Consider the following 21,688-nt stretch of genomic DNA (forward strand, 5'->3'; position numbering starts at 1 on the left):
GCTCCCTCTGTTATTCCAAGACAATCTAATTGGCAAAAGGCGACTCTGAAATCCCTGGGAAAATTGGGTCTTTCCCCTCAAAGTTTGCTAGTCATGGGGTTAGACCGAGCAAAATCACTCATTAAGCAGAGAGTGACAGACATTGAAAGACAAACATTTTCTTAGAGCACCAGGTTTTATTTCTTCAGATACTACTAAATATATTGCCGCTCCTGCAGCCTATTTTTACTTTCTTGAATCCAGTAACTCCAGAAGGGCATTTGCTTTAGCTAGAAGTTCAACTCTACCCTCTGCCGTTCTGGAAGGAAAGTTTAAAGCTGTCCATTACTCTCTTAGGCTTTGCTCCTATCCCCTAAGAGAAATTGACTCAATGGAGCACATCTTCTTCAACTGCCCAAGTCATAGTAAAATTAGAGCGGAAACCATCAGTCCATTAGTAGAAAGATTCCCTGGGAGTTCAAATAAAATCAAACTTGATTATCTTTTGTCTGATCGGAATCACCAGACACCATGTCAAGTAGCAAGATTCTGTGCCCAGGTCTACAAGCAACGCAAATCACATAAGGCAGCTTAAATAACTAATTTATGATGATCTTATTTTTTTACTCTTATATTTATTCATCGTTCTTCCCCGGTATCCAGTCTCAACTGCTTTTAAACTGATTTGCAAATGGTTTTACATGTACTGGTCGCAGACTGTAATAATAAACTTGACTTGACTACCTCTGCACTAAGAACAGCAGAAATACCTGAACCTACTTCATGGGGTGAATTATCCTAGCTACCACCAGAAGATGCTGAGAAATGGAGAAAAGCGGAGGGTGTGGTGTCGGTGTTGAAGAGAATGATAGCACTTTGAAAGAGCTCCGTCTCTCCCATGCCTGAAATTTAAAATTCATGTTGAAAAGGTAAAGTAAAAATATTTACCCTTCCAACGTAAAGATACGCTAAGAGATCCGAAAGGCAGATTCATATTTATTAAAGGCACTATAGAAAACCAAACTTACACATTTGGCTCAATTTATGCCCCAAACCAAGACAGCCTAATGAAATTCTGAAACAAAGTTCATTAGAATACACATGTATCACTTAGTATAACTTGCTCTAAACCATATTTTCATGACAAACCCACAGAAACAGCAGCAACATAATCTAAGAGTATAATGGAGAGCAACTCACTAGGTTGGAGGCAAGTTCTGACGACAACAGGGCCAACAACAAAGATTCTCAGGTCAAACTCCATGGTCAAGTAACAGATTCCAAAATCAAAGACTGTGACCCACCAAGGCTCAGGCAGCCAGAACCGAAGAGCTCACCAACAGCCAAGTTCAGAATACCACAATTGTGACTACCTAATCCCATGCTAGCTGCGGCCTTATAAAGGGAGTTTCTCCTACAGGTGAGGCTGGGTTCATTAAGCTTCTTTCTCCAAGCTGGCTCATCTCTGCTACTCAGGAGGAGTAGATCAGATCCTGTACTGGCTCTCCTGACATTTCCTCAGCAGGGGGAAGGCCGTGGGCTGCCAGGCATGCGCTCCTGTGCTTGTTCCATGCCTGTTGATGACACTGTGGTTGTCAACCCTCCTGGAGCTGGAAGGAGATCTCCAGGTACAGCAATCATAATATGGAGGGTCCTCAGTGGGGTGTAATTTGTAACTCTCGGAGTTCTCTAGGTGGGTTGGCATCAATTGTCAGGTAGTACCTATGTGGGGTATAATTCCACATAGGCCAGCCTAAGAAGCCTCCATGTTTCAGAGAATGTTAAAACCTGTCATTTGGAGATCAGTTGTAATTTGTGGGGATCTCCAGGAGGGTTGGCAACCACAGTGTCATCAAGCCAGGCGGCCTTAGCATGGACCTGCCTGCTGCCAGACCTGCCACTGTCTCCCAAAGAACCCCAGGAGCAGCGAAGGCTGAGGGTAAGGGCAGAGGCATGGACCAAGCACAGGAGTGCATGCCTGGCAGCCCACGGCCTTCCCCCTGCTGAGGAAATGTCAGGAGAGCCAGTACAGGATCTGATCTACTCCTCCTGAGTAGCAGAGATGAGCCAGCTTGGAGAAAGAAGCTTAATGAACCCAGCCTCACCTGTAGGAGAAACTCCCTTTATAAGGCCGCAGCTAGCATGGGATTAGGTAGTCACAATTGTGGTATTCTGAACTTGGCTGTTGGTGAGCTCTTCGGTTCTGGCTGCCTGAGCCTTGGTGGGTCACAGTCTTTGATTTTGGAATCTGTTACTTGACCATGGAGTTTGACCTGAGAATCTTTGTTGTTGGCCCTGTTGTCGTCAGAACTTGCCTCCAACCTAGTGAGTTGCTCTCCATTATACTCTTAGATTATGTTGCTGCTGTTTCTGTGGGTTTGTCATGAAAATATGGTTTAGAGCAAGTTATACTAAGTGATACATGTGTATTCTAATGAACTTTGTTTCAGAATTTCATTAGGCTGTCTTGGTTTGGGGCATAAATTGAGCCAAATGTGTAAGTTTGGTTTTCTATAGTGCCTTTAATAAATATGAATCTGCCTTTCGGATCTCTTAGCGTATCTTTACGTTGGAAGGGTAAATATTTTTACTTTACCTTTTCAACATGAATTTTAAATTTCAGGCATGGGAGAGACGGAGCTCTTTCAAAGTGCTATCATTCTCTTCAACACCGACACCACACCCTCCGCTTTTCTCCATTTCTCAGCATCTTCTGGTGGTAGCTAGGATAATTCACCCCATGAAGTAGGTTCAGGTATTTCTGCTGTTCTTAGTGCAGAGGTAGTCAAGTCAAGTTTATTATTACAGTCTGCGACCAGTACATGTAAAACCATTTGCAAATCAGTTTAAAAGCAGTTGAGACTGGATACCGGGGAAGAACGATGAATAAATATAAGAGTAAAAAAATAAGATCATCATAAATTAGTTATTTAAGCTGCCTTATGTGATTTGCGTTGCTTGTAGACCTGGGCACAGAATCTTGCTACTTGACATGGTGTCTGGTGATTCCGATCAGACAAAAGATAATCAAGTTTGATTTTATTTGAACTCCCAGGGAATCTTTCTACTAATGGACTGATGGTTTCCGCTCTAATTTTACTATGACTTGGGCAGTTGAAGAAGATGTGCTCCATTGAGTCAATTTCTCTTAGGGGATAGGAGCAAAGCCTAAGAGAGTAATGGACAGCTTTAAACTTTCCTTCCAGAACGGCAGAGGGTAGAGTTGAACTTCTAGCTAAAGCAAATGCCCTTCTGGAGTTACTGGATTCAAGAAAGTAAAAATAGGCTGCAGGAGCGGCAATATATTTAGTAGTATCTGAAGAAATAAAACCTGGTGCTCTAAGAAAATGTTTGTCTTTCAATGTCTGTCACTCTCTGCTTAATGAGTGATTTTGCTCGGTCTAACCCCATGACTAGCAAACTTTGAGGGGAAAGACCCAATTTTCCCAGGGATTTCAGAGTCGCCTTTTGCCAATTAGATTGTCTTGGAATAACAGAGGGAGCAGACTTTGCGGGTTTAGACGTCCTGACAGCCATTTGAAAATTGAAAGGATGGTGATTCTGGCCTCTACCCTTAACATTCCTGTTTCCAGTCTAACCCATGAGTTAGGCATGCATTTGGGCACTTGTAATAGAGCTCTAAGGAATTTGGAGTGCACTCTCTCAAGTTGAGAGAAAGAGGAGGATGGCAGCCCCAAGAATGATCCGTATACTAATTGGGCCAATGGTTTGGCTTTAAACAAACTGAGTGCAGCCGGTACATACTGCCCCCCTTGTGATCGATAGAATTTCGGTATACCGTGTGCTGTTTTTTCTCCCACATCAGCAATGAAGCTGCTATGTGTTGTTTTGGTACCTGAGGCTTGCAAAACTACACCCAAATATTTGAAGCTTGTAAGTTGTTCTAACTGATGCCCCAGAAGCTCCCATCGTCTGATCTTTGGATTTTTACCGAAAGCCAGGATCTTAGTTTTTTGGTAATTAGTTAGAAGGTGTTCAGTATCACAGGATTGGGAGAATTTTTTTAGGGCTCGTTTCAGCCCTATGGGGGTCCTAGAAAGTAATACAGCATCATCTGCATAGAGCAGTACGTGAATGTGCCTATTTGCTAATTTGGGAGGGTGCAATCCAGGGTCATTCAAAAGGTTTACCAAATTGTTGATGTAGAAGATAAACAGAAAGGGGGCTAGAAGGCACACCTGCCTGTAAGTTTGAATGGGGTCAGTCGAATGCCCAATTCGGCTGCACCTTACTCAGGGCAGTTTGCTTGTGCATAGCCCCCAAAACGGACAGCAGTCGCCTATCAATAGAGGAGGCCTGCAGTTTCCTCCAAAGTCTATTTCTAGAGACTGTGTCAAAAGCTGCTTTTAAATCAACAAATGCCAGGTAAAGTGATGCTTGGTCTCCTGTAGCATATTTCTCTACAAGGTGTTGCATTACTAGGCAGTGATCTATTGTTGACCTGCCAGCTCTAAACCCAGCTTGCTCATCAGCAATTATATCCCCCTGTTCTAGCCAGTCTAAAAATTTCTTCAGCAGATGTTTTGTAGACAACTTGCTTACAATGCTGAGTAAGCTGATTGGTCTATAATTGGATGGATCCTCCTTCTTTCCCTTCTTATGGAAGGGGACTACTATAGCCATTCCCCAATCATTGGGGATGTAGCCGGTTTCATCAATATAAGTAAATAGGGAGGCTAGGAAAGTTTCCCACCAGTCCTTATTTGTTTTTAGTAATTCTGGAGATATTCCATCAAGCCCAGGGGCTTTTGCATTCTTTAACTGGCTAATATAAGCTTTTACCTCTTCGGCATGAACTGGGGGGCATTTGGCCAGATTTTCTGTTGTTAGGGCAGGAGGGGGTTGAATAGGATCATCATACATTTTTTGGAAAAAAGAAGTCCATTTATCTGGGGGGATAGCGGAAGCCAAGGGGGAGGCGGCTGTGGAGGCGCGGTTTGACACTAGTTTCCAGAACACCACTGAGTTTTTGCTCGTAGCTGCTTCAGTTATATTGGCCCACAGTTTTCTGGTATGTTCTTTCTTACAGCGGGCAACCAGTGATTTATACTTCTTTTTTAAAAATGAAAGAGAACGATATGCATCTTGTCTGGTCTTTTCATCAGCTCTCAGTGCTAGCTTATAGGCATAGATTAAAGCATTTTTAGCACAAATACAGCTTTGATCAAACCATGGTTTAGATGACAAATTGGTCTTGACCAATTTTCCCTCTCGAGCACCTACCAAAAGTGGCCTTAAGGATTGGACGAGGTCATCATAACTCTTTAAAGGATTTTCAGATTTTGAGGAAACCTTAAAAGCTTGGCTATATAGTTGTAGGTTCTAGTGCAGAGGTATTTTTCCCTGCACTTGTTCCTCTGCAGCAAGTATGCTCTGCGCATTGCTACAGCAGAATTTCCCTACTTTCCTCCCTTTTATTGCAGCCATGAAGCTGACTTTCTGCCCATTTCTTTCCAGACACAGCAGAATGGCTGTGAAGATTTTAGTGTTTTCCACTGTGCCTCTTCTCTTGGTGTTGCTGGGATACAGTTTGCTCTAAGAAGTGGGGTTTTTTCTTAGCTCTGGAGGCAGTTTCCCACCTTTTCCCTTTTGTTTTCCTTCTCACGTCTTGCTTGGCTTCCTCAAGTTGCTGAAAAGTTTCTTTTTCTAGCATTGGAAGCTATTTCCCCACCTTTTTCCTGGCTGGCACACCAGAGTGTCTTCTACTCCCACCCCCTTCTCATGTTTGCTGTGAGACAATGAGAGAGAGAATTGTGTTGTACTTGAAAAGGAGATACTTTTGTCTGCAGTTACTTAATTTGTTTGCTTTCTTCTTTTCAGCTGGCTCTCTGGAGAGCTAAAAAGGAGTAGTTTCACTAAGGATTGTTCCTCTCAAGTTGACTGAGACTTCTGAGATAACTTTGAGTAATTGAGAGGGCGGTAGCAGAACAGCTGCAGGTATACCTGGGTGATGCCTCTATCCTGGATCCATTCCAGTCCAGCTTCAGGCCTGGCCATGGTACAGAGACGGCTCTGGTTGCCCTCACAGATGATCTGCGGCGACACCTGGACCGGAGTGGGTCGGCACTGCTGATACTTTTAGATCTTACAGCAGCATTTGACATGGTCAATCATAATCTTCTGACCCATTGCCTTGCCGATGTGGGGATTCGTGGAACAGCCCTGCAATGGCTGAACTCCTTCCTTCACAATCTAGGACAGAGGGTGGCACTCAGGGAACAGATGTCTGCTTACCATTCTTTGGTATGTGGCATCCCTCAGGGGGCGATTCTTTCCCCGATGCTATTTAACATCTATATGTGCCCCCTTGCCCCGTTAGCCCGCAGCTTTGGGCTAGGTTGTCACTGGTATGCGGATGACACTCAGCTCTATCTGCTGATGGATGGTGTTATGACCTTTACTTTCTTTAGGGTAGATTTTTCTTTTAATCTATCCCTTAACCCTCTGGGTAGTCTGCTGCCACCCGGAATATTTTATTCCAAGATATTTTATTTAAATTTTCCCTTTGGTAACGTTCCTAAGCGTCAGGCTCCTTCGTGGTTCTATGTGGCCCTGAAGATAGGAATGGGATATAGCACTGACAGCTACACTGGGATATAGCAAAACAAAAATAAGCTTTTATTTATTCGAGAAGCGTATCGGTTTCATAAACGTAGTTCTCGGTTCTTAAAGTTACTTCATTTACTCTCATTCACACAGCTGGCCTCTCTTTCCCTGACTGAGTGTCCTTTCACAAACATGCTCAGTTCAGGTTCCACACAGGTTATATTTCTCTCATAAACACTTCAACATATTCAGGCAGCACACAGCTAGCCTGCTTTCTTCTGACTAAAAATTTTCTCTCTACTCTCAGTCTCAAACTGCATTCACTCCACCCACCCTCTCAGTCCTCAACCAATCATATTGTCAGAAACTGTTTTAACCTAAGTAACGCCATATTTAATCGTGTAGTGTTTAGACTTCTTTCCCTCCAGGCAATACCTGCAAGGAGCCGATTCCATGAGAAAGGATCCTGTCTTATCTGCTGTTTCGACCTTGGCCAGCTCAGCGCACCTCTGAGAAGTTTTGCCGTATGAACTCGGGGGGGAGGCTGGGCTCCGGGAGTGTGAAATGTAACAACCTTTGCTCTATGATTCATTCCTAGCAACGCTTTGCTCGGCCAGGATCTCTAATCCTGGAATATGCACATCTGGGTTTGAATGCTGTCTTTCACAATAAACCTTTTGAAATCAAAAGACCTTGTCTTCTTGCAGAAGGGAGTGAAACAGACTATCAAGTCTGGAATGCCATAGCCTGACACATATCACTCACTCATCCATCTCCTTCACCCCCCACTCTTCACCTATCTCATCAAGCATTTAAAGATACATGCACACATTTACTTGGAATCATTACAGATGGCCAGTCCGATCTTGCTTTGGATTCCTTGGTCAAGGGTTTTGAGGCTGTGACGGTATGGTTACATCAGAGTCGCCTGAAATTGAATCCCCTGAAGACAGAGGTTCTGTGTCTGGATCATGGGGCAATCGAGCTGGGAACCGGCTCCCAGCTGTTAATGGGGTACAATTGAAACCTTCCCTGATGGTGAGGAGTCTGGGTGTGACCTTGGATGCTACACTTTCAATGGAGGCCCAGGTCATGACTGTTGCCAGGTCTGCCTTTTTTCATCTTCGACAGGGCAGGCAACTGGCGCCCTATCCTTCACCACAGGACCTGGCCACAGTAATCCATGCAACGGTCACCTCCAGGCTAGACTACTGCAACTCACTCTATCCTGGACTGCCCTTGGGTCTGACCCAGAAGTTACAGCTGATCCAGAATGCAGCGGCACGCATCCTTACCGGAACGCCCATCCAAGCGCACATTCATCATGTGCTGTGCCAGCTGCACTGGCTTCCAGTGGAGTTCCAGATCTGGTTCAAGGTGTTAACCTTGGTATTTAAAGCCCTTCATGGACTGGGACCTCCATACCTGCGGGACCGCCTCTTCCATTACGTCCCCTGCAGGGTGTTGCGCTCTGCAGACAAGCAACTCCTGGTGGTCCCTGGCCCAAAGGACATCCATCTGGCCTCAACCAGGGCGAGGGCTTTTTCTGCCCTGGCCCTGGCCTGGTGGAATGCTCTCCCGCTGGAGATCTGGGCGCTGTGGGACCTGGTACAGTTTTGCAGGGCTTGTAAAATGGAGATGTTCTGCTGGGCCTTTGGTTGAGTGCCAGCGAGTGTCCTTCTTCTTCCATCTAAGACCACCATTTCTTCCGGAGCTGCCCTCAGCCATCTGCCATGCCTGTATACGGACTCCCAATATTTGTTTAAATAGCCTGCTCCTGGACTATTTTAATTATTTGAAAAAAATATGATTGATTTTATGTTTCTGTGATTTTAATGTATTTTTTAATGTTGTTAGCCACCCTTAGCCCATCTGTGAGGAGGGCAGGGTATTCATCAAATAAATAAATAAATAAATAAAAAAGTTACGGTGAGCTTTTAAGCTGCTTGATGTCTGTGGACAGGACCATTTAGGGGGTGCTCAATAGGTTTTCTCAGTTGCATTTTTTTCAAGAAAGTAATCTGTTTAAAACTATGCCCCTCTTGAGGTCTGTGCCCAAGGCGGCTGCCTAGTTGGTCTAATGGTAGCATTGGCCCTGTCTATAGTTACGGCAAACAGAAATGGGGAAAGGGGACAGCCTTGTCTAGTTCCCCTTGCTATATGGATATCTATTGAATGTACATTGTTAGTCCTAACTGTAGCTTTTGGAGAAAGATAAAGAGCATTAATGGCGGCTGTTGTGGGTTTTCCGGGCTGTATTGCCGTGGTCTTGGCATTGTAGTTCCTGACGTTTCGCCAGCAGCTGTGGCTGGCATCTTCAGAGGTGTAGCACCAAAAGACAGAGATCTCTGTGTCACAGTGTGGAAAAGATGTAGGTCATTTGTATCTACTCAGGAGGGGTGGGGTTGAGCTGAGTCATCCTATAAGAGTTTCCCAGGGTGTGGAATGCTAATGGCGGGAGGCTTCACTGTATCCTGAGGAGGTTCTTTTGCATATGGATTGGTACTTTTGATATGCAAAAGAACCTCCGGAACTACAATGCCAAGACCACGGCAATACAGCCCGGAAAACCCACAACAGCCATCGTTCTCTGGCCGTGAAAGCCTTCGACAATACAAGGTGAATGTAGTTGGTTATTTAAATTTAGACAATGTTTTGGCAAATATGCTTGTAAAGATCTTTTGGTCTTGATTCAGTAAGGGTATTGGTTGAGAAGATTTAGTATTTGTAGTATGATGTATTGTCGAAGGCTTTCACGGCTGGAGAACGATGGTTGTTGTGGGTTTTCCGGGCTGTATTGCCGTGGTCTTGGCATTGTAGTTCCTGACGTTTCGCCAGCAGCTGTGGCTGGCATCTTCAGAGGTGTAGCACCAAAAGACAGAGATCTCTCAGTGTCACAGTGTGGAAAAGATGTAGGTCATTTGTATCTACTCAGGAGGGGTGGGGTTGAGCTGAGTCATCCTGTAAGAGTTTCCCAGGGTGTGGAATGCTAATGGCGGGAGGCTTCACTGTATCCTGAGGAGGTTCTTTTGCATATGGATTGGTGCTTGATGTGCTAATCTTCTCTGCAGGGCTATTGTCGGGGATAGAATGTTTTGTTAGCCTGGTGTTTTTCAGAACTGGCAACCATGCTCGGTTCATTCTTAAGGTTTCTTCTTTCCTGTTGAAGTTTTGCTTATGCTTGTGAATTTCAATGGCTTCCCTGTGCAGTCTGACAAAGTAGTTGGAAGTGTTGTCCAGTATTTTGGTGTCCTGGAATAAGATACTGTGCCCTGTTTGAGTTAGGCTATGTTCAGCCACTGCTGATTTTTCCGGTTGTCCAAGTCTGCAGTGTCTTTCATGTTCTTTTATGCTTGTCTGGATGCTACGCTTTGTGGTCCCGATGTAAACTTGTCCACAGCTGCAGGGTATACGGTATACTCCTGCAGAGGTTAGGGGGTCTCTACTGTCTTTTGCTGCTTTGAGCCACACTTTCTCAATGAGGAAATTAATCATCTAAACCACGCACTTCAGGCAAATGGCTACTCCAGAAATGAAATCCGAAGAGCAATCAAACCCAGGATGAATCAAACAACCAAAGAAAAACGGTCTCCCACAGGAAAAGTGTTTTTGCCATATATCAAAGGAATTACTGATCAGATGGGAAAGCTTATGAAAAAGCATAACCTTCAAGCAGTACTCAGACCCACCCGAAAAATACAACAGATGCTACGATCAGCAAAAGACAGTAGAGACCCCCCAACCTCTGCAGGAGTATACCGTATACCCTGCAGCTGTGGACAAGTTTACATCGGGACCACAGTATCTTATTCCAGGACACCAAAATACTGGACAACACTTCCAACTACTTTGTCAGACTGCACAGGGAAGCCATTGAAATTCACAAGCATAAGCAAAACTTCAACAGGAAAGAAGAAACCTTAAGAATGAACCGAGCATGGTTGCCAGTTCTGAAAAACACCAGGCTAACAAAACATTCTATCCCCGACAATAGCCCTGCAGAGAAGATTAGCACATCAAGCACCAATCCATATGCAAAAGAACCTCCTCAGGATACAGTGAAGCCTCCCGCCATTAGCATTCCACACCCTGGGAAACTCTTACAGGATGACTCAGCTCAACCCCACCCCTCCTGAGTAGATACAAATGACCTACATCTTTTCCACGCTGTGACACTGAGAGATCTCTGTCTTTTGGTGCTACACCTCTGAAGATGCCAGCCACAGCTGCTGGCGAAACGTCAGGAACTACAATGCCAAGACCACGGCAATACAGCCCGGAAAACCCACAACAACCATTTGTAGTATGGTTGTCCTTTTTTGGAGTAACTACTATTTCAGCCTCTGACCAAGATAGAGGGATGCTACCACCTAACATAACAGAGTTGCATGTGGCAGTTAGTGGAGTTGAAAGTAGGTGAATGTATTTTTTTGTAAAAATTTGGCAGGGAATCCATCCCTGTCTGAAGCTTTGTTATTTTTTTTAAGGATTTGATAGTGACTGTAACATCTTCTGTTGTGACTGGTTGGTCCAGATATTGTTTATGTTCTTGTGAGGTTTTTTTCCAAATTTCCTGTGATGATAAATAATTTAAAATATGATTAGTGTCAGGATTGTCTGATGTACAAATGGTTTGGTAGTATTCAGCAAATACATCGGCTAATTTTACAGAATTAGTTTGAGTTTTTCCTGGGTGCCTTTAATAGCTTGTATAGAATGTGAGGAGGTTTTTTCCTCTAATTTTCATGCAAGCAAGTTTATAGATTGGGTGGCCTTTTTTGTGTTCATCTTCTAGTTTTCTTATTCTAGATATCATTTCATTTCTAATGTTTTCTTTTTGCTCTTCATGACAGGAGGCAACGGAGATTAATTTCCCTCTAAGTACCACTTCCATAGCATCCTACACGTGGATTTGAGGAATGCCACATAGTTTGTTTCTATTGTTTAATTTACAAAGAGACTTCAGAAGAAATTTATTTGTTAAATAAAAGTGATTTATTTAGTTTCCAATTTGTTTGATGCCATTTATTCTCAGTGTACATTCTGTCCAAGCATAGTCTGTCCACAACTTGCCACCAATCCTTGATGTAAGAGTTTGACTAATTAATTTAGGAGATAAGAATATGTCATTTAAATACGTAATTTAGAAGATAAGAATATGTAATCAATCCCTGTGTATATATTGTGGATAGAAGAGAAGTATGTATAGTCTGTTACCAGTGGGTTTTGAAGATGTCACTAGATCAATAGATAAAGCCTAAGAGCCATTAATTGATCTTAGCAGCTTAGTAACTGTATTGTTAATTTTAATTGCTTTGACACGATAGGCATTAAAATTTAAAAGGTCATTCAGAGAGGAGTGATACAAATGTTTACTGCTGACACATTGATTTACCCATGCTGAACGAAAGCAGAATTGAAAGCCAAGAGAATCAAGTGTACTCTGCATGAAGACAGCTCGTCAGGTTGTTTTGATCTACAAGCAGCTCTCCACACTGAAAGCAGTGAAAGCAGCTTTCTCAGCAATCATGCTTTGTGGTATTATCCAATACAATTTTTAAAGTTTGTATATGTACACTCACACATTATGCAATGCATTTATATTTTGTATCACTTTCATATTTATCAAAATACTTAATTTCACAGGTCAAGGGATGGTGACATGGAAATATAAATAATAATAATAACTGTGCTTATATACCGCTCTTCTACACATATTAGTGCCTCACTCAGAGCAGTGAACAAGTTAGTGTTATTCTTATCCCCACAATGGAGCTGGGGCTGAGAGGAGTGGCTGACCCAAGGCCACCTACTGAGCTCATGTCAGTAGTGGGATTCAAACCAGTAGACTGCTGATTATGGTTTAGAACACATACTTCGTGAAACATATGCATTCTAAATAACGCTGTATGAACATCACTGTAGTTCTTTTTCTAGTATGGTGTATAACTGGTGCTTTATCTTTGACAGCCAATTAAAAATAGTGAACAGTAACAGATACATGTTCTGTAATTGTTAGCAGAGACCAAGGATGATCTGGTCATGTAACTTTTCTTGTCATTTTTACTATCCATATCTCTTATCTTGCAGCTGGGCATAGTGGTACTTTTGGCTAGGTAGAATGTCACATGATTGGAAACAGTAAAAAAGAATTAAATTATGATTGGTTTGATATTTATCTTTGTTATCATATGAAAAGATCTTAGATTTCTGCATAAGATAATATATAAAAATGGTAATCCAAATAGCAGATCAGGGTTTTGGCCAAAAGAAATCTCATGAAGATCTAGGCAGGAAACTTACCCTTGTAATGTGTGCTACGGTAACTTGAATGCATTTCATCGTTAATCTGACTGAGTTAGATTTCATTAAGAAATATGAGGAAACTTAATTCTTGTTGTGTTCATCTGTTCTATTTTTCTATGTTTTATTTAAATAACAATTATATTTTGATACCTCACGTAATGAAAACGACTAGCGTTTGTTAATGAAAGAAGCCATTAAACTCTTAGGAGGAGTCTGTCTCCTGGTTGGGAGAGTGCAACAAAAACATACATCCCGTTTATTTTGTACTGAAAAGCAGTTTCTCTAAAACAGAGTAACGTGTTTTCAGTTCTCACTTGAAGGTTTCAAGCTGCTCAGGATTTAAGATAAAACCTTCAACCCATCTCTACTGAGTATTTAATACTTTTTAGTTAATGTTTAAAAGTTATGTTTAATATTTATGCCTAATATGATTATAGAAGCAATACTGTTTGAATTATCTATACACTTATTTGAGTTGGATTGTTAGTAAAATTACAATTTTATGAAATTTTTACCATTTTATAACATTACTACTTTGTACCAAAAAAGTTTTGCATGTAGAAGAGGTTGCCAAAAATCCCCATCCCCATCCCCATCCGAAGGCGAAGGCGAAGGCGAAGGCGAAGGCGAAGGCGAAGGCAATGGCAATGGCAATGGCAATGGCAATGGCAATGGCAATGGCAATGGCAATGGCAATGGCAATGGGGGTGGACAGGGTTGCCAAAGAAGCCATGGAAAATGGTTATTCACCATTGGTCCCATCCCTCTTCCATCAACACTGCCTCATCTGGAGGAGATCCAACAGATAATGGGCTAATATGCAAGTACAAGCCAGCAGCAGGAGGCAGCACCACAGTGAAGCCAAGGACTATTGCTGCCTGTCTCCCTCGGCTCGTCTTTGCCTCACTTGCCTCATCATTGGTCGTCTGTGTCTCTGATCAAGAGGGATCACTGATGGGGCAACTGAGGCAAAGGCAAGCCAAGTGAGGAGGATAGGCAGCAGCTGCAGCACCAGGCTTTTTTGCACCACTAGACCACTGGCTGATTCTTGCCTAGCCAGCCTTATTGGCCCTCCTGGCTTCCTGGGCACTGACGTGTGTGTGTGTTGTGTGCAGACAAGTGGTACCCCAGACCACCATCCCATAGGAAATTTTCTCCTAGAGGCCATAATGGCAAACCTGATCTTGCTTAGAAGCCCTTTATCTGTTACATTCTAGAGTATGATATTTGCTGCTTCACCATCCTCAGCCTCCCCAGTCTTACAGTTGCTGACTCCTGCTTGTGCCAGCAGATTTAGGGGTAATATCAGAGGATGGTGTGGTTTAGGAAGGAAAGGAACCTCGGTGGCATATAATGTCATAGAGTCCTCCCTCCAAAGCAGCTATTCCAGGGGAGTTGATCTCTCTTATCTGGAGATCAGCTGTAATTCCAGGAGAACTCCAGGCTCTATCTGGAGGTTGCAGCCTTGCCCAGTCTCCTTCTCTTCAAATCAGCTCTGCTGTTCCCTCCTGTATGCTTGAACCGTCTCTCCAAGCACCTGCTGACACTTTAGTCAAAACCCTCTTCAGATACCAATACTTCATGCAGCTTTCCAACCAAGCTGTCACGAATTTTTGCATCACTGATTTTGTTCACATTAATCCACTGTTCACTGTACAAACACACACACCCTTCGCATCATTTTTGCACTCACCTTCATTTTGACCCTCTAACTGAATTCGTCTATGGTAAGCAATCCTTAAAGTGGATTCCTTTTTTTGGTTTATTATATATATTAATAGGACATCTCTTAATTTTTTTTCAAATAAATAAACAAATAAATAACTGAAAAAATAGGACATATTTTTTGATTGTTACTTGGAGCATCCAGCCAGGTAACTCCTCTTCGCCTGAGGCTAAGTCCCAGGCTACCAACAGATAATTGTTGGGGTGGAGGGAAGCGAAAAACACGGTCTGGGTGTGCTTTCAGTCCCGAGTCTGCAGAAAACTGCAGTCTGTTTTGTGCTGTTCCGTGAGCATATTGGCATAAAAAGGGTTAATTGAAGGGTGCCAGTCCAGAGTTTTCATTTCTAAAATATTGTTCTGGAGTGTCTCTAACACATCCCAGTGTTTTTTGTAGCACTGGCGTTTCTTTAGTGCCCGTTCCGGGCTGTTTTGTGCTGTTCCGGGAACTTTTTGGCATGGAATGGGTTAATAAAAGCGGGGCAGTCCAGAGTTTTCATTTCTAAAATATTGTTCTGGAGTGTCTCTAACACATCCCCCTCTTTTTTGTGGCACTGGCATTTCTTTAGTGCCCGTTCCGGCCTGTTCCGTCTCGTTCCGGCTTTTACCCTGTCCCAAAAAGAAGTGGGGGTTAGAGTTACAGCGGACTGAGGAAAAACCTCACTGATCTGAAAAAGTGTGTTGTTATAAATTCCCCATCAAGATGTTCCAGGATCTGGTAACATGCTGATATCACTCCCAGAAGTGACATCATCACATCGCTGGGGCCACTGGAAACACTGTGGTATTTGGGTATAACTCTATGGTTTTTCCTCAAATACTGAGGCTTTCCATGGTGATGTGATGATATCACTTCTGGGCACATGGGGAGTGATGTCAGGACACTGACATGCTCCCTGACCTCTCCAGTTTCCCACTCTCCCCCCCCCTCCACCAACCACCTGAGATTGCCCCACTACCAGCAGGGACCGGGAAACCCTAATAATTTTTAGTAGCTAGATTCTTACAGAGAAAGAGCTGTAGTGCTGCAAGAGGGGCAGGTTTGCTGACTCAATTTGCCTCTGAATGAGTCCCTGTTGGGCAGCCACTATATCCCTTGTTGCACAAGTTCTGGTGTCACAGGAAGATACACACGATACCTTTTATCTTCCTGTTACCCCAGGTGGAACGTCTAGAGTGTATTCTGCTAGTCATACTACTAATACTGTAATTAACCAGCCTTCTGGTGGCATCCTATCACACTCCTAAGAGCGTTCCTTGCCTGCCATTTCTCAGCCTGAGAAATGCTTTTGCAGGAGAACACCCCCTACTTTCTACACCCATAACATTGCTTCGAAACAAGGTAATGATAGGTTATGACCAGACCTTCTGCAAAAGCTGAGCCAACAAAAGGTCATTTCTCTTTAAAAATGTATCCAGGCAGATTCTTCTCAGTTCATTCTTACAAATGACAGGTTTAGGACCAATTTTTGCCACATAGAACTTTTAAGATTATAATTGGTACAAGCAGGGGACTTGCAAGGTCTTGTGAGGGGCATATCATTTTCTCCTCCCCCATTATCTTCTCTTTCTCTTCCCAAAAGCCCCCATAAGCCTCTTCCCTTTCTCTGCCTCCTTCCCATCCACCAGCCAAATTACCTCTGAGTGGAGCTGGCTACTGAGCTCAGTTGCATGGTGGGGAACCCTTAGAGACTTGCCAGGGGCATCTCACTTTCCCCTGCATCCTTCTGCCACACTATTTCCTCTTTTCCTCCACCTGGCAACCTCTATAGTCTCACTTTTCCCTACTTCCTCCTCTCCTTCCCACCCACTCACCCACTTACCTTTATCTGCACCCAACCCCAACTTCAGCAAATTTGTATTCATTTATTTGATTTATACCATCCTTTCTCCACAATGATAACCCAAAGCAGCTTATACCAGTCGCCTCATCTCCATTTTACCCTCACAAAAATCCCTGTGAGGTAGGTTAGGCTGAGAATGTGAACATGAACCAAGGTTAGCCAGTAAGCTTCCACAGCAGTGGTGATTTGAACCTGAGTCTCCCAGATCCAGGGCCGGTGCCACCATTGAGGTGGTGAGGTGGGAGCCGGGGGCACCGGAGGGGGCGCCGGAGGGGGTGCCAGGGGGGGAGGCGCGTGCCACGGAGCTGCCATGCCTGGCCCGTGGCTGCTACAGCCAGCCAGCCCCGTGCCACTGCTGCTGCCATTGCCACATGCCCCCGGCCAGGCTCAGCAGCTGCGGGCCAGGCACAGCAGGTGGCTAGGGTGGTGTGCGGAGTACGGGCAGCCTCCACATGCCGCCCCAGCCACCCGCCGCCCAATGGGCCTGGCTTTTGCAGCGTGATGACGTCATCACATGATGACGTCATCACACAGTCCAGGGGCGTGCGCGTGCGCACATGGGGATTGCCGCAGGCACCAGAAACCCTGGCGCCGGCGGTGCCCAGATCCTAATTTGAAACTCTAAGAGCTACTTTCTTACAGAGTTTTATGAACTCATGCTGGAAGCATGTACTTTAAAACAGGCAGATGGAAACTAAGATTTTATTTGTTTCTTCCAAAGAAAAGATAATTTGTAGCTATGGAATTGGATGTCATCAATATGCAGATGACACCCAGTTCATATCTCTCTATCCACAACCGGCTCTACATCTCGCACCTTGGGTAGAAACTGGAAGACTGGGCAGAGAACCACTTTGTCTGCAAACATCCTGAGGAAAAATGGATCATACCGCAGGACTTGTAATTCACTCACCCTCCTAGCTGATGTTATGGTCACTAAAAAGGCCATCTTGGCTGTCAGAAATTTGAGAGGATAGGTAGCTAGAGGCTCAAAAGATTTATACATAAGTGTTGTTAGAACCAAAGATAGGCTCCACTGAGGAGTGGGTTTGGACACTAGGGGGTAAGGAAGGATTTGCAGTCAGGTTGGGAGAAGCTTTCCTTTAACTCCTTCAATGACAGGCTGAGATGGCTGCCAGATGGACCTTTATAGAGTCCATCTTTTAACAGGACTCTGGTCTTTTAACAGAAGTAGATAATCTAGAACAGTTGACAAGGAAGCCGAAGAAGGAGCTAAGCCCTGTTCAGCTGCCCAAAGGGAAAAATGTTTCCACTTGCCTGAATATGACTTCTGCATAGAAGGCTTTCTAGCCTGCAAAAGTATGTTTCTGACTGAGGAAGATAATTCTACTCTAGGGGGACACAAGCCAAGCTGTCGGCTTCAGTGTGGCTAAATTGTGATAAAGGACCATGTCATCCTGTAGTAGGGTTGGTGACATTGGGAAAGGATTTGTCTGGTCCTGTGACATTCTGGACAGGATGGAGAACCAAGCCTGTCTCGGCCAATAAGAGGTGATTACAATAGCTGATGCCCTCTCCCTCATCATTTTGCTGAGTGTCAGGTTCATGAGAGGAAGAAGAGGGAAGGCATACAGTAGACAGCCTGGCCAAGATATTTGAAAAGTGTCTCCTAGGGACGACTTTCTCTTGCCTGCTCGAGAACAGTAGTGGGGGCACCTCTTTTTGAGTTCATTTTTTTTTAGAGAATTTTTTATTGGATGGGGTTACAAACATAAACATAAAAATCGTTATCATTATCCACCCCATTGCATTTTCCCCCATCCTTCCCCCCCCCTTTTCTGGTGACTCCCAGCAGTTTTCCATACCCAACTTAATCTAAAAAGTATATCATATAAATTCTTAAAATCTATAATGTATATCTATATTATACATACTAATCAAATCTCTTTACTTATCTTAACTATCTACACTAACTATATTGCTTATTTTAGTTAAAATATAAAAATTATATAAGCAATAATAGGTACATATACTAACTAAAAAAAACACCAAACTACATATATATATGTAACATACTATTCCTTACATACCAATTAACTATATTATCTATATTTCACATATACTCTCTATAACCTTATTACTCATACTTATACTCCCCTGTAAATATACTATACTAATCCAATAAAATACAGTAAAATATACCCCTTTTTAAGCTTAAGTAAGTTTCTATCTCCCCTAATTCTCCAAAGACCACAGTTTCCCCTTCATGTCCCGCTTTTTCTCCACATATTTCTTAAATTTTTCCCAACTTAATGTATAGTCCAATTCTTCTTGTTCTTTCAATTTCCTTGTTAATTTGTCCATTTCTGCCATATTCAAAACTTTCAGAATCCAATCTTCCATAGATGGTATCTCCTGAGTCTTCCACATCTGTGCATAACACATTCTGGCCGCCGTGACCATATAAAACACCATAACTCTGTCCATTTTATCAAAATCTTCTAGGTTCATACATAATAACAGCAATTCCGGGGTTTTATTTATATTCCTTTGTAAAATATCTGACATAACTTTAACTATATCCCCCCACAACTGCTTAGCCTTATCACAAGTCCACCACATATGACAGAATGAACCTTCATGCTGTTTACATTTCCAACATTTATCAGACATCTGGCTATTACCATTGGCCAACTTCTTCGGTGTTAAATACCATCTATACAACATTTTATATACATTTTCACGCACAGTGGTACATGCTGAAATCTTAACTACATTTTTCCATACCTTTTCCCAAGCTTTCATTGAAATTTCCTTATTACAGTTTATTGCCCATTTGACCATCTGAACTTTAACAACTTCCTCCTCTGTAAACCATTTCAGTAATATCTTATATATTTTAGAAATTATTTTCTTCCCCCTCTGAAGCAAACAATTCTCAATCTCAGAATTTTGTAATCTAAAACCATTTTTCCTTTTATCTTTCTCATATAAGTCTTTTATCTGCATATATTGAAACCATCCATATTGGAATGGCAATTCATCATTACCTTTAAGCAAATAATTGTTCTGCTTTATCTCAAGAATCTCTTTATATGTCAACCAGTCTTCCCCTGCATATTCTGTTCTTGGGTTTCTGCGGGGATAATCCACATTGGTATAGACTCTTCCATATATTTCTTGTATTTGTTCCATACAACAAACAAGCTTCTTCTTACATAATGGTGTAAAAACATAGAGTCTGCTTTCACTTTGTCATACCATAGATATGCATGCCATCCAAATAATTTATTGTATCCTTCCAGTGCTAATAACTTCAAATGCTTCAATGACAACCATTCCCTTAACCAGTCCAAACATACTGCATCATGGTATAATTTAAAATTTGGTAATTGCAAACCTCCTCTTTCTTTTGCATCGTACAGTACTTTCATTTTAACTCTGGGTTTCTTTCCAGCCCAAACAAAGTTTAACATCGTTCTCTGCCACTTTTCAAACTGTTTACTATCTTTAACAATAGGTATTGTCTGTAGTAGAAACATCATTCTTGGAAGAACATTCATCTTGATTACTGCAATACGACCTAACCATGACAAGTTCATTTTATTCCATTTAATCATATCTTTATCTATTTGTTGCCATAACTTGTCATAGTTATTCTTATATAAATCAATATTTTTCACTGTCACTTCCACTCCCAAATATTTAACTTTGTTCACTACTTCACATTCCACCTTATCCATCAGCTCCTTTTGTTGTTGTTTAGTCTTATTTTTGCACAGTATTTTGGACTTCACCTTATTTATTACAAAACCCGCTAAATCTCCAAAGTCTTTCATTTTCTTCATCAATTTTGGCATACACACTATTGGATCTTCCACTATCACCATTATGTCATCAGCAAAAGCTCTCACTTTATATTCAAATCCTTTTGTCCTCAGTCCTCTTATTGAATTATCTTCTCTTATTTGCCTAAGTAAAATCTCCAGTACCATTACAAACAGAAGTGGGGAAAGCGGACACCCTTGTCTTGTTCCTTTTATTTCCAACTTTTTTGTTACATCCAAGTTAACAATTATATTTGCAGATTGGTTTTTATATATTGCCTTTATTGCTTGTATAAATTTCTCTCCCAACTGCATCTTCTCCATTGTTGCAAACATAAAATCCCAGTTCAAATTGTCAAACGCTTTCTCCACATCCACAAAGAAAAAACCAACCTGCTTCCCTGGATTTTTGTCATAATACTCAATGGCATTCAACAACACTCGTAAGTTATCTTTTATTTGCCTTTCTGGTAAAAAGCGAGCTTGGTCTTCATTTATGAATTCCACTAGCCACGCCTTAAGCCTTTCCGCTAATATCTTTGCAAATATTTTATAGTCATTATTAGTTAGAGATATTGGTCTGTAGTTCTTAACATTACTTAAGTCTAATGTCTCCTTCGGTATCAATGTAAAATTAGCCTCATTCCATGTATCTGGCATCTCAGCCCCTTCCAATATCTCATTCATCACTTTTTGCATCAGTTGTTTCAAATCCTCCGCCATCACTTTATAAAATTTTGCTGTAATTCCATCTGGTCCCGGAGCTTTACCAACTGTAGTAGCTTGTATTGCTTGTAACACTTCCATTATTGTTATCTCAGCACTAAGCTTCTCTTTCAACTTCTCCGGCACCTTTGGTAGATCAATCCTGTCAAAGTAGTCTCTTATCTTTTCATAATCTACTTTTTTTTCTGATATAACTTGACATAGTATTTATAGAATGCTCTCTCAATCAACCCTTGATCATGTAATTCCTTCCCCTCTTCTATAATCCTACTTATTGTTCTTTTCTCTCTCTTTTTCTTTAATTGCCACGCCAAATATCTCCCTGGTTTATTAGCTCCTTCAAATGATTTTTGCTTCATTTTCTTCAACTCCCACTCTACTTCTTTATTTTCCATAGCCCTAATTTGTTCTTGCAATAACTTTATTTCATACAACAATTTCTTTTTACCTGGCCTCTTTTTCAGTTGTTGTTCTACTTGAATAATTTCCCCCTGAATCTCTTTTAATTTTGCTTCTTTTTTCCTCTTCTCTCTGCCATTTAAGTCCATCAACACACCTCTAATTACAGCTTTTTATGTGTCCCAGACCATGTGCATTGGCACCCCTTTATCCACATTACACTGAATAAAGAACTTCATTTCTTTTCTCAGCACCTCAACACATTCTGGGTCACTCAAAAGATCCTCATTAATTCTCCATCTCCGTTTCTTATGTTTCATTCCAAATCTCCACATCACAGGATTATGATCCGAGCTA

This window comes from Eublepharis macularius, chromosome 2, assembly GCF_028583425.1.
Source record: "Eublepharis macularius isolate TG4126 chromosome 2, MPM_Emac_v1.0, whole genome shotgun sequence".
NCBI lineage: Eukaryota > Metazoa > Chordata > Lepidosauria > Squamata > Eublepharidae > Eublepharis > Eublepharis macularius.